This window comes from Eublepharis macularius, chromosome 8, assembly GCF_028583425.1.
Source record: "Eublepharis macularius isolate TG4126 chromosome 8, MPM_Emac_v1.0, whole genome shotgun sequence".
Lineage (NCBI taxonomy): Eukaryota > Metazoa > Chordata > Lepidosauria > Squamata > Eublepharidae > Eublepharis > Eublepharis macularius.
In genome coordinates, this window is record NC_072797.1 from 82,156,697 (window position 1) to 82,171,764 (window position 15,068).

Below are 15,068 nucleotides of genomic sequence, written 5' to 3' on the forward strand. Positions count from 1 at the left end.
GTAATTTCAAATGTTAAGCACGTTGAATATGTCCATGATTTTTTGCCTAAGTTTTTTTTAATTGTATTTGTAACATAGAGAAAAATTTTGTCATGGAAGTGTGCTAAGAATCAGAGATTAGATCCAAGAAATGTAAATCAAGATCAATATCTGACATAATACAGTTGACTTTAAACTACGTAGATGGTAAACCTGAGCAAGTAATATATGTAGGTGTTTTGAAGGAAAGAAAACTTCCCAGTATGTGTTGAAATGTATCATGTGTTTCTTTGTCTGACACATTTTAAACTTATCCCAGAAGCACCCCTTTGTATGTCAACAAATGCCAAATTTAGGTTGACGTATAAAATGATTTATGAGAAAACATCATACTGGCACTAAGACTTTATCTTTTGGAAAGAGTTTGAGTAAGTTCTCTTTCAGAAATAACATATTACAATTAAGCAATCACACACAGAATCCAGATTCCATGAAAGCAGTACACCCTGAATTTCAGGAAATAAGGTAACAGTGGTAAAAGGCAAGGAATACAGGTTGATCTGAACACTTGAGGGCAGTGTAACATTGCCCCATGAACATTATCACCCAAGTTCCTAAACATTTTCAGCCAGATTTTAAGCAATATATGTTATTTCTCAGAGTTGTCAGTGCTTGCTGCCTCCCCATAACTGATTTCTCTTCCTGTCCAATTCTCTGAAGTACCTCTCTTCAGCACACACCTGCATTGTGTGCACATTATCACATCATAGTCATTTGTGCATGGACAAAGCCAACAACAATGTAGTTACGTCGTAGATTAAAATTAAGAGTGTCAAATATTTCCCTCAACAGTAACAAGCGGCACCAAACAGTAGCAACTCCTTTTATCCAGGGAACTCAGCTTTCTTGAATTCTTGGACTGAGCATTATAAGGCACCACCATCAATTACATCAGTGTTATTTGCACTGTAGGTACACTTGGTTGAAAGCATCTGTAGTTTTCCCCTGATTCACACTTAACTCAAGTTGGTAAACTTTCTGGAAGATGACATTTTAATATGTTCTTGCATGCATACATTAGATTTTAGCTCTTTGTAAAACTTAACTTGTCAAATAGTATATGTGGTGTGCCAAAAAATGAGATTGATGTGTCCTTGAAAGAAACACAGTATGAAAATACCAGCCATTCCAACCCTTTCTATGAAATTAGAATAGGCATTATCTGATGACAAGCAGAAAAATTCACAGGGCTCCAGACTTCTCTGAAACCTTCTGTACTCAGCTACTGATGCGTTATGAAAAATCACCCTTCTAAATGAAAGTCATAACTGTTTGTGGAAGCCCAAACCTTTGCTGTTAGCCCTATTCAAAACCAAGTGCACCAAATGTGTGCACTGTTATATATTGCCATGTTTTAACGTCTAGCAGCTCATCTAGTTGCCAACCTGGAGATTTTTTTCTTTTAGAAAAACAATTTAACTGTGCACAACATTTGAGAAAGCCAGTATCTTATTGGTGGTTATAACAAAAACATTCTGAAAATCTGTTTTAATTATTCCTTGATAAATTGATAGATATTTGTGCTGAGCTTTGAACAAAATGGTTCGTTCAAGATAAATTACAGCATAAAACGTAAGTTGAACTTGGTGACTGCAGAAGTTCTGTGTATAGAGGACTTGCCGGATCAGGTCCTGTGTGAAAAAAATGTTAGTTATTACTACTTAATAGATATTTATTTAGTGTATGACCAATTCATTTGTTTATATGATGGATTACTTTGTTACAAACTGGATTATAAATGATTGTTATAAAATACTGCATTGTCTTTGAAATAACTGTTTTCAGATATATTGTGTCAGTCAATTTATATTAAGAGATGCCTTCTAACAATAATAGTCATAATGGGCTTAGTCTGCAATGATTTGGATACATCCAGCTGGGTGGGTAGGGGGGTTACTATTTTTACAAAATGCATCACACCTTCATTTTGTGAATGCGTACATATCAAAACCATGTCACCTTCCATAAGAGGGTTTCTGGATTTTTGTGTTTTCTTGCAGTCTTCTGTTTGGGCATTATTTGTGTAAGTTTCTGGTACACGTTTTTATTGGTAGCACTATAGATATTGATGCTGGGTTTCCCAGATATCTTGAAGTTGAGCTAAGGTGTTGTATAGATTCTCATGGAATTTTTCTTTATTTAAACTATAAACAATAACAAAAGCTATAGATAACAAACACAGAAGATTAAAAAACAACATTCTAAAAAGAGGACACACTAACAATACATAAACGAGTGAAAAAGGAAAAAAACAGAAAAAACCCTTAAATAAACTACAGATTGAGTTCCGATTTTCTCCACCACAAATATAGATCATTTTCAAAGTCTCACTTATTCTAAGTTAAACGTAAGAGCCCTCTTTTTTCTATTGTTTCTGATTCTTAATCCATAAATCCAGATGTCATCAAGTCATTCATTTCATGTAAAAAGTCTATAAACGGTTTCCATTCAGTCAAAAATGTAACTAATGTCATTTCCCTAATCAGTGAAGTAAGTTTTGCCATTGATGCAAACTCCAACACTTTTATCCACCATTCCTCCACTGTAGGCAATGTTGATTTCCACTTTTGTGCATAGAGTACTCTTGCTGCTGTAATCAAATATAAAAACAAAGTTCCAAAGCTTCTTTCCAACTGGCTGTCCATTATTCCGAACAAAAAAGTCTCTGGTTTCAAATGGATTTTAATCTTCAAAATCTTCTGAATCAGTGATTGCATCTTTCTTACATGTCCACCACATATGATAAAATATCCCTTCTTGTGTAGCACATTTCCAACATGTTGTATACATTCTAATATCCCCTCACTAGTATTTGAGGGGAGGAGGATTATTGGATAAGCTGGGCCCTTGCTGACATGAGATCTGCAGCACAGGGCGTCCTTACAGCGGTTGCTATTTCAAGATGGGAATGACCTGCTAACCATAATGACCTTGTTCAGTTTCTTTGTACATGAGGAGGGTGCCACATTAGAAACAGCTGTCCAAAGAGCTACAGATGGTATATCAAGAAGACAAACATCACTCCTTTTTCCTTCAGGGCCATTAAGAAGTGTCTAACAAATGCCTTTTCTAACTTGAAGCAACCAACTAGTCTTCTGAAGGAGAGAAGGCTGGGCGCTGGTTTATAGGGTGCTATCTACTTCAGTCCTGGCTGGGGAGACTAAATCTTAGCTTAGTAGCCTGTAGTCCTTAATAGTCCTCACACAAAACTGCCCCCACCCACAAGTTACCTCATCTTTGTAGGGTATGGTATATCTTGGGAATGATCTTGAGTATGATTAAGGAGTGAATGAAGAGAGTTTATTCAGGAACTAGAACTTTGATAGAAAGCAGGGAAACAGAATAGATACTAACTACCTTACTAACCTGGGAGACCAGGGACTTCCGGGAAGAAACGGGCAGTAGCCTAAAAATACCAATCTGGAGACATGCAAGAAGAACAGAAGAGAGGAAGAGATAAGGATCCCATTCTGCTATTTAACTGTCAGACCTGCTGCTCCCTGCAGGTATTCTGCAACTTGCTGGATGGTATAGGCAGCCATTTTGTCACTTTGTCTCACACACTTTGTCTCACACACAGGTCATGAGGGGAGCCTGTGGTGATTCTTATTCCTTTAATCAGAGATCAATCCACAAACCATTATCTGCTACCATGTAGGGTATGGTATATCTTGGGAATGATCTTGAGTCTGATTAAGGAGTGAATGAAAAGAGTTTATTCAGGAACTAGAACTTTGATAGAAAACAGGGAAACAGAATAGATACCAACTACCTTACTAACCTGGGAGAGAGGGACTTCCGGGAAGAAACGGGCAGTAGCCTAAAAATACCAATCTGGAGACATGCAAGAAGGACATTTCTGTGCTGCATCCTGAAGAACTTACAGAATTTACAGATAATCTACAGACAAATTTATTTTTTAAAAATAAATAACTAAAAACAAGCATCCTGGGTGGGTCTAAATTAACTGGGTTGGCTATTGTAGGCCCCAAGCCAAAAGACCTTTAACTCTCGCCCTTTAACTTGCATCTCATCCACAGCCAGGCTTAAATACCTGCAGTCAGATGAGAAAGTAAAGTTTCTAGCCTGCTCTCCCCAACCGCCTCCTTTACTAGGAAGTTCCTCTCTCCAAGTACTTTGTGCCTTCTTCTAATGTCATTCCTTTAAAAATGGGAAAAGGCATGACAATGTTTTTCGAAATGTGTTCCCTCCCACTTTGGCTTATTTCCTGTGCAAACTACCACACAAAGGATACTGACATTAGTTCTCCAACCTAACAAAGCTGGTTCCAAAATGTTTTAAAATCAGAATAAAACCAATTATATAAGAACATCTATTTCTTTATGCTGTATCAAGAACTTGGTTGCAACCACTTGATACAGCTGATGAGATTATCTTGAAGCCTTTCTGTGGAAGAAACTGAAAAGCTTACTTCACTCTATCCCCTTTCCCATTCCATCACTTATCTCCCCCCACCCCGTCCTTCATAATAATGGCTACCTTCTTGCTTTCCCACTTTTTTCTCTGTATAACAAAAACAGCCAGTGAGTCTGTATGAAGAGGAATACTCATGACAGTGCTGTGTTGGTGCTTCGATAGAAATTCTGATGTGAGGTGAGTTTTCATGTTCCTGTACAGAGAAGTCTAAAGGGCATTGTGATTTGGGAAGGGATTTGGATTTGAGGTGGGGGGCAGAGTCTTTCTGAATGTTTTTATAATGACAGTTTTAAGGGTAAGAGGTGAAGTTTAGTGCTCCATCAAGAGTCAGGTAAGAGGTGCCTGTTTCAGATGGGTGTGCCTGTTATCTACTCCTAGTTTTTATGAATCGCTCTCATTACAGTAGTTTTATACTTAAGTAGAAAGCTTAATATTGGCTTTTGCACTGTTTAGAGTTGCAGTATCTTTGCCCATCACCTCCATGTCCCTTCCTCATAGCCCAGCACAGGAAAGAGTTGCATGCAGGCCATATTTTTCACCCCACCCTTCCCATTTTTTGTATGAGAGTTGTAGTCTGTCTAAATCTTTGGCTTTGTAAAGGAGCTCCAAAATCAATCAATATTAGGTTGGAGACAACAGTAGCAGTGCCAATTCAAGATCTGAAATCATCTGTATAATTATTCAAGTGAGTAAATGATGGTGGAATGAAATCAAGAAAGGAAAAAACATTTAGGAAGAATGACCAATAATACATATTTAAACATCTGCTTTCGTATACAGTGAAAGTGTTTTTCTGTTATTTTTTATACTGAAACTTTTTTATTATATGAAAGCAGATGTTTAAATATCACGTATTGTCATTCTTCCTAAATGTTTTTTTCCTTGATTTCATTCCACCATCATTTACTCACTTGAATAATTATATAGATGTTTATGACTCATCTCTTAATACCACAGTCCCAAATTTTCCTACTTCTTGGCTCTCACCCTTTTTAGTTTTGCCACAAATGTTGACTCAAATAATATTTCTAGTCTGGTTTAATGATGTCAGTACCATATAAAATGCTGAAGTAGAGCACTTTGCTGAGTGAAGTTTCCAGTTCTATTGCAAAGTGTTTCCATTTGTCTGCCACAATAGTTTAATAGTCTCATGAATGCTATTACTTCATCCCTTCTTTTCCTTGTTCAGCCAGGAATCCCTCTAAGACAAGGAAACCCAAAACTCCCTCTCATATAGGAAAGTAATACTGTGAGGTGAGACTTTTTGTCCTTATTTTCTTGGCTGGAAGACCATAGCTGAGGTATTTTCAGGGCTGTGATATCTTTATAAAATGATTACTAGCATCAATAATGCAAAAGACGTTTCTCAAGCCAGTGTTAAAGGCAAGATATAATAATGACTTAAGTTTTGATCAAAGAGTCCCCTTTCATCCTAGTGATTTAGGGTACTGCTTCTGCAGTTGTGGATGGGGCTCAGCTGATTTTAGCTTTTGTTTTTGGCTTTTTGGGTTTTGGGTTATCCTTTTGTGTCTCTTGTAAAGTGTATTTTCATGAGATAAGAAAAAAACTGGGTCAGTAAAATTTATTCATGACTGGTCAAGGAGTAACAAGATAGTCAGATCTGACATGTAGTCATTGGGCTCCTCTAGACTATAGTCAGATTTTTGACATAGGTAGAAGATTTATGGAATGCCTGTTCTTTTAATACAGCTTCAGACTAAAGCTTTTGGGTTTTTTCTTCTACATTGTATCACATATAAAACTATTTTGAAAATGAAAATATTTAGAAATACATTTCCTCCTATCTATGGGAAACTCAGAGAAGCCTAGTTTCAGACATCTTTTGTTTCTACAGGCAGTGAAGAAAGATCCAACAGTAAAAATGGGGAGAGGAAAAGAAGATCCTCCCATATCAATAACTAAAAGCCTGTGCAGTATTCTTTTTAGCTTTATAGTCCACAACTCTTACTTAATGTGCAAGGTCTAAATTGAATTTCTTAGAACTGTACTCGTATCAATTAAGATTCATAACTTTCTTCATAAATGAAAACTCTCCTGTGGTTTATTCCTAATCGTAGAAAAATATTTCTGGATTACACATTTCAGCCATTAATTCCTACCATTTAATAATGCAGATGCAAATTATTTTGTTTCTGCCATACAGAAACTTCAAAGAGGATGGAAACAAAATGAACAAAAAGAATGGAAGAAAACACATAAACTAAACTAACCATGCAGAGAAATAGGGGAAAGGTTTGGGGCTTTAAAAAAAGCTACAGAGTTGGAGAGACTTCTAGAATGCCTTTAAAATTCTGCCACTATGAAGTAATGTCCTCTTCAATAAGCACTTTGTGCCTTAGCATCTGGCACACTCATTTGTATCATACGTAGTTTTTTATATGCTGTCTCTTACAACAAAAGAAAAAAATAAGCAAATTATATCAAGACATTTGAAGTTGGTCTGGTAATAGGTTCTATCAGGTTCTTCTGGGATGGAGGTTAGAGCACTATACCTAAACCAAAGTGGTGATGCTCACTAAAAGAAAAATGTCTTTCTAGGTAATGCCATTGCAACTCTGCCATCCTTAACTTCTCTGGAAGGTTATACATGGAGCAACTTCAGTATATGTATAGCACTTTGGCGTATTTAAGGTAATGGAATTAATTTTGTCAATAAAAGCAAAGATGGAAGGAAAGAGAGAGGAAATCCACACCAATAGAATACATACAGTCAGGAGATAGTGTCCAAATGCAATAATATTGGGATACTACTAGCCACTAGGGTAACATTGCCAACTTGTGGCTTAAGGGAATCTTTTCTTGTTGTGTGGGAATGGTTTTGGTTTTTTTTAATGAAAAATCTCACAAACAGTGTTTGCTTATTTATGCTGTTTATAACCCACCTTTCTCACGGAGACTCAAGGCAGATTACAAAGAATACAGTCAATGGCTGGAACATTCAATGAACATTCAATAAACAATACAACAGGGTAAAGACTGCAGAAATTTGAAAACCAGCAGAAATCTGATACAGAGCTTAAAACAATACTGAAACAAAACATACGCAAACTGACATGGTATATTACACGGAACTATCCAGTAGGTGCATACTTACTGCAACAGGCAGTACATAGTAATACGCCCATTTCTTATCCCTTACCAGCACATCTTTCTGAACCATTTCCTTACAGTACAGTCTTGTGGCCTGAATAATTCTTTTGCATAGCTTGCGGAAAACCAGGATAGTGGAATCTTTCCTGACTTCTTCAGGCAAACCATTGCATAAGGTGGGGGCCACCACCAAGAATGCATTGTGTATAGTATATTGCAGAATCATATCATATACACTATGCAACAAGCACAATACTTATTTCACTGCTGAGTATGGCAATAACATTTATACATTTGGCAATAATATCATACCACTTCATAGTGTGAGGAGAATGGTAGAACAATAAGATGAGCTCCCAAGTATTACTTGTTTCAAAACATTAAGTAAATTGGCACAATGCCCACACCATAAAAATGCATCATGTTATATATTTGCAATATGTGATTATTTAACAGTTGCAGACATTTAAACATATAGTAAATGTAACAATCCTGAATAGATAAATCCTTTCACAAAAACTTGCTTTCAGATACTGTATTTGCTGTAAAAATGCAAGCTGCTCAATCACCAGATCAAAGGTTTCAATAATAATGAATTGCAGCTGCTTTCTCCAAGAAACATGCTGAGTCACACCCATTAAAGGATATTATTACGTTTCCAAAAAAACCTTAACATCTTATTTTTATATAAATACTGGTAATTTCAATTTGTCATTAAGTCCCTTAGGAAATAATGTGTTAAGAGTCTGAATCCAGAATGCTTCCAGTCTTAAAAGTGTCTGTTCCATTAAAAGGTTAGATAATATTTCCTCTATAGGGAAAAATCCTATCTGCAGCAGTATGAGATTTATTTTGAAAATGTTCAGTTAAAGGAGCTTCAAGAATGCCGCTGTGAATTTTGCTCTTATGCTCAGTAATCTTAATTCTTAATGATCTAGATGTTCCCAATGATCTAGAATCTTAATGATCTAGAAGTGCCCAATATTTAAAGGATTACAGGGATATGTGATGATACAGAAAGAGTTTCTGGAATTACAATTAGTAAATCATTTCAGTTGATAAACCTTATCTACTGGATTAGTGAAAAATCTGAAGTTGAAACTGTGGACAGCAAAAAGAGAGCCTTTGCTTATGGTATCTTCTCACACTGACAGCACATTCGTACAAAATCTTAATGGACCAATTTCTCCATTGAATTACTAGTCCTACAATAGCATATATATGGGTAATTCTGGCATCCAGAACTATCCAGGAATGTGTATTAATTGTCCTTATCTGATGAGATAAATGATGGAAATTCTTAGACCAAAATATACAGTCAGGATATGCACAGTGGTTTGGCTGTGAATCGGCACTCTGCAGGTTCAAATCCCACTACTTCCATGAGCTCAGTAGGTGGCCTTCGGTAAGCCACTCCTTTCAGCTCCAGCTCCCCAGCTGTATTGTGGGGATAATAATAACACTAACTTGGTCACCGGTCTGAATGGGGCACTAATCTGTTAAGAATAGCAGTACACACGTGCAGTTATTATTTTTTACTGAAAAGAGTAGATTTCTGTAGGTGGTTTGCCCTTTCTCTAGAAGCTTTTATAATCCTGTTTGGAAATTCCCTGTCACCTAAATTCACAGGTAAGGAAAGAACTTCAAAGTGTACAGTTTCTTTTTAAATGTAAGAATTGTCCATAAGGGAGATTTTCTTAAGTTGTTTGGGATGACAGCTATTGTGGTGTAAAATGGAATTCCTATCTGCAGGATTTGAATACCCTTTTACATGCAAGGTGGAATTAAAATTATAAACCATCACATCTAAAAAAGAAATATTGGTAATGCTGTGTCGATGTGAAAATTTAATACAAAGGCATACGTTGTTAAACCAAGAATAAAAATCAGTTATCTGAAGATCTGAAAATGTTATGAAAATAACAATATAATGTGCATAATACTTAATATGATGAAAAAATTGGTTGTTATAAGGGTTCAATATATTGTTCACTTTCAATTCCACCATGTATAAATTGGCAATACTGGGTGCCAGCCTTTTACCTCATACATGGGGCCATCAAATAGGAGACAGCTTGGGTTACTACGGAAATCTGATATGCCTCCTGAACATTTTCTCCCTCTGATCTCTGAATCACTTTTTAATTTTTGAACGTTCTATCCTGTCTCCCCATTTCAATTTTCAGATTTTTCTTCAAGCCTAGAAGTTAGAAACATTGCCATTCTATGTCTCCATTTTTTATCTGCACCATGAGGGCAAAGAGAGGCTGAGATAGTGCGTGTAAACTTTCCTACTTTCTAAACCATAGATATGGGATAATTTGTATCTGCTTGAGTGACAGATTGAACTGCATTTTCCGGCAAAGTTTTGAGCAGCTTGTTGAGTGGTCTATAAATTAAGTGTTCTGTTTTTACATAGTATGTTCTTCCCTCCATTTTAACCTGGCCTCACATCTTGCTTCAAATATTTCATCGCATAATCTTTCCTTGAGGGCTGTTCTCTCATGGAAGGGGATTATACACAGCTTCCATTAACACTAATGGAGTTACGTGCTTCAGTAACTCCAGAGACTATAAAATATATATTCGCCATATTCTTCAAAAATATAATCCCATTGAATGGTGATGGCATATTTGTGTTTCTCATAGCAAATTACACTGAGAGACAGGAACTTTTGTGATATTCAGAGAACCATTCAAATACTAAAAGAGGTTACCCAGTGCTTCAGTATAAGTATGATTAGAAAAGTGACTGATGTAAACAAAATGGAAACACATATGTGATACTTTGTGTCAGACTTGGCACCCCAAATTGTGACCAAAAATGGTACACCAAGATGAGTGTGAGCAGAAAAAACAGAGTACTGTTCAATTCAAACCCCCTTTATGCACACTCACCGCCTTGTGGAAGTTGCTTCTCCATCAGGGTAGCTTACACTGCTATAGTATGTGCAAACTCAGATAGCAACCTTGGGGCCAATCACATGACTTTCACACCCAAATTGGTCAACTGAAAGGACCTTAATGAAGGTGTGAAAATTTACATGCAGCTGAAGTCAATTGCAATGTTGAAATATAAAAATATGCAATTTTTTATATTTTGGTTTTCATAAATGTTTGTTGTGTTTTTGCCGTGACTTCCCCCCCCCCTTCGTTCTCCTATTGTATTAGGTCTTTTTTTGGAATTTTTACTCATACGCCATTTATCTGCTGTGTACCATTAGAGTACACCATTTAGACACTAACTGGCATCATTTTTAACATTAATGTTCCTGTGAGTTTGGTTGGGGAAGAAAGATGGTCATAATTTTTCCTGAAACCATAAAATAAACTCCAGCTTTTAAACTAAAGCAGAATAGTGACATTTGGTAACCTCATCCTGGATTTAACAACTATTAGATGCCAAACTGATACTCTACAAACAACTATTCCTGTGCTATTTTATTGCAGCATTGTATGGTAAGCCATTTATTAAGATGAGAACTGTGTTCATGTACCAAATTAATTATCAGATAGACACAGAAGATTACAATAGCTGTGGTGGGTCATACTAATGGTCCATCAAGTCTAGCATTCTGTTTCTCACAGTAGTTGATGAGATGACCTGAAATGCCCATTAAGAGTATGAACTAAAAAAAAATGGTACTTTTCAGATTTGGGTATTCTGAATACCATATATATTCAATATTCCAAAAATTCAGGTCCAAAAATACCAGTATAGTGTTTGGATAGAGGTTTTATTTGAAATTCTGAATATACTCAGATCCGTTATTCCCTATGGAGAAATCTTTCTACAGGGCCGGAGGGGCCATTTTTCAAGCAAGCTACACCAAAATTGCCAGAAGTTTAATCTTGCTTGTCCACTACCCCCTCCCCCCGCTACATTTTAAGCAAATTGGACTAAAGGATCCAATTCTCAAGGTCCCTGAACAAGGTGATCTCCCAGCCACTCTCCATTGTTTCCGGGGGGGGGGGGGGATCTTCAAGACAGGAAATCTTAGCCAACATACACCAACAACCACTGACCAAAAGCCTCCCAATGTAACATAACCAAAAAAACACCAACAAAACCAACATCAAACCAGAGAATCCCAGCAGAACCAATGCCAAACCAGAGAATCTTAGCAGAACCAAACTGAAGCAAGCTCAACAGAACCAGTGTTCCTCACAGATGCCAGGCAAAACCCAGGGCCAATGCAAGACCAACAGAACCAACATCAAACCAAGAAATCCCAGAATGCAAACTGGCAAGCCAGTACTATCAGGGCAGCCAGCCAGATCTGTCAGTAGCATATGGCAAGCAAGCAACACACACACTGTAATTCTGCCTTTCTCCCTCCTCCTCCTGTTCCTTGGGATACCTACAAGGAGGTACCAAGTTGTACATCCCTAATACCCATAGCAGAAGCAGAAAGGCCAAAGCCTACTCAAGCTTCTGCTTCCAGCAACCAGCATTCAGAGGGCATACGACCTCTCTCCAAACACAGAGGTCCCTTTCAACAATTGTGCTTTTGAAGAACCCTTAGATGGACTTTTACTCCATTAATTTGTCTAAACTTTTTAAAGTTATCTAAGCTAGTTGCCATCATCACTATATTCCAGGACAATATGTCTCACAAATTCATCATATTCTGTGGGAAGTACTTCCTTTTCTCTGTCTAGAATCTATTGTCCATTAATTGCAGAATTTCCATATGCATTTCTGACCCAGTGCTGTGTTTATAACACAATTTTCAGCTGTTGTCTAATGTATATAACATTTACTATCCTCCTCTAATAGTAAATGCAAGGTCATGCAAAAATGCAAGGTCATGTGCAAAAATGAGTCACTGACTGAGCAGTCCAAATAAACTGACTTGTGGAATGTTGAAGACAGAAATTATGGGGGGGGGAGCGTTTTCTAATTAGGAGATTATCACTGATGACATTTTTAGCAAATAAAAAAGACAGTAATGACAGTTTTGTGAAGCCACTGAGATTACCGCTAATAATGTAGCATCTGTTGGAACTTTATATGATAGTCCCTATAATTAAAAAAAAGACTTAATGGAGTAGTAAAGGAATGACAAACTGTAAATTTCATATCATTGTACAATATGTAGACTGTGTTGACAATGTGATGCTGTAATACTGATTATCTCGCTCAGGTTAATGAATGCAGAATGTTCCTATCCTTGTTACACCCATTAATTTTATTTATTTACGTTATTTATAGTCCATCTTTCTCACTAAGATTCAAGGCCGATTACACATTGTGAGTTAGTACAGTCAATTCCAAGGACATTTCAATCAATAATGCAATGGGTCTATAAATGCAAAATTGCAAAGAAATCTAATACAAAGTTGAAGAATACTGAATCAGATCCAGGAAACTAAACTGTAATGAGTCCCTCCCACCAAAAAGTTTTTGTGTTTCATTTTGGTTCATACCTTGCAGCAGCAGCAGCAGGCAGGCACTGGGTTTACCTTGCAGGGCAGCATCTTATTTTCCTGAACAGCATACACCGATTGGATCCCAAGAGACGAGAGCCCTTACATTATAAATTAACCCTATTGGGGGAAAGGGGGAATGAGTGTAATGCACATGAGTGCTTCTCCTTCCCCCTCATCCCTATCCTAGAAATAGCACTGTCTGCCTGCCAATCAGGTCCTCACAAGGGGAGATCCCCTCCCCTCTCTGCCTATCAGCTTTGGAAATGTTCAGAAGGGAGACTTCAATTTTATGCTGCAATTCACCTGGGAGTAAGCACTATTGAATAACATTGGACTTAAATCTGAGTACACCTGCTGGGGGAATGTACTTTGGTTTGTTTTGCAGTGCTACCCAAGCACTGCTTTGTCTCGTCCCCTCCCCATCAGGGTATTTAGACAATCGCTGTGAGGAAAAGTGCAGCAGGGGGGTGGGGGTGGTCTGTTCAACCAAACAAACTTGATAAAAACCTAGGAAGGCTTCAGTTGTAGGCTGAAATTCTAAAGATGCTAAAGACTGCTAACCTTAACCAGGATTCTTTGGTGAGGTACTGCGTAAAAGCCTTTTGAAAGTCCTAGTATATAAGCTATGGATTACCATATTCACATGCTTGTCAACCAACTCAAAGACCTCCAACAAGCTGGTGACTCAGGAGTCCCCTTTGCAGAAGGGGTTTTAGTTTCGTGGGGTTTTACACCCTGAATTTTAATACACTAGAAAGATTTTTTTCCTGTTCCTGTGTTCACACTTGAAGAGTGAGAAAGGAATAAACAAAGGCTGTTGTTGCACATGGTTGATTTGCAAGCAAATTAGTTTTGAGGTATGATGATAAAAAGATTTATATAGAGTTTTTTTTAAATAAAAAAACTAATTACATAGGGAAGGCAACAATAGTAAGTGATAACTTGTTCATTTGAAAGGACCCACAAAATATTGAATTAGAACTTGCCTCACCTCAAGTCTAATGCTCTTCATTGGCATTAGTTTACACATTCAGCAGCTAGAAATCAAATAATTTGAGTGTGAATGGGTGCTCAGATTACTTTTGTGTCGTTATGTGCCTATCTGACTTACGAATTCTCTATTCTCTGAATATCCCTGATAATGTTTGTTTGTGTTATTTATAGTCCTCCTTTCTCTCTCACTGAGATTCAAGGTAGATTACACTGTCTTGGGCAATATAATCAAATATTTTTTAAAAAACTGAAACACGGTGTGAAATTGCTGAAGTTTGAATATAAACAGAATCCAATATAGAGGTTAAGGCAGTGCTGAAACAAAGCGCAAACAATTTTACATGATATATTAAACAACACAGAAACTTTTCAGTTGGTAATAGTATAGGTAGTTATGATGTAAGCTTCCCCACCTTCCCACTGTGAGGCAGATTTCCCTTCCAAAACTGTCAAGATTGCCTGCTGTGGGTGAGCAGCCTCTGGTAGCATGTCTCTGGGTGTTATTTAAAGGGTTTTTTGTCCCACTCTTGAAGTTTATATATTATGGCTTCTATCCCAGCTCAAATATTTGGTAGGGGAGAAGCAAGAGCCCACGTCTTCTTCAAATGAAATGGCACTAGAGGCTGAGTAAAGTTAACAAAAGGAAACAGCAGGCTTATTAAACAGGCAGGGTTGGTAGGAAGGGAAAGTAAATCTGAGGAAAACTTTGATTGTAGAACACAATATTTCACAAGCAGTAGGTACAATAAACTTCTTAAAGCTTAGTTTCAGTAGTTACAGAACTTAAAAAGTGAGAGGGTGATAATTTCAGACTTAGGTTACTTTAACAAGGTTTCTTCATAGATTTCACTTCACAGCTTAGGTGTTCTGACTTCAACGCAGCACTCTTTACCCTTTATATCAGACCTAGAGTCCTCCTCAGAGCCAAACCTCGATTTTAGACATTGGGCAGGAATGAGTCTTCTCCAAAACACATAACCCAGATCACTTGGCTGAAGGTGAGTCTCCTTTCACGACCCACTTCCTCTGCCAACAACACACACCCAGTTCTATTT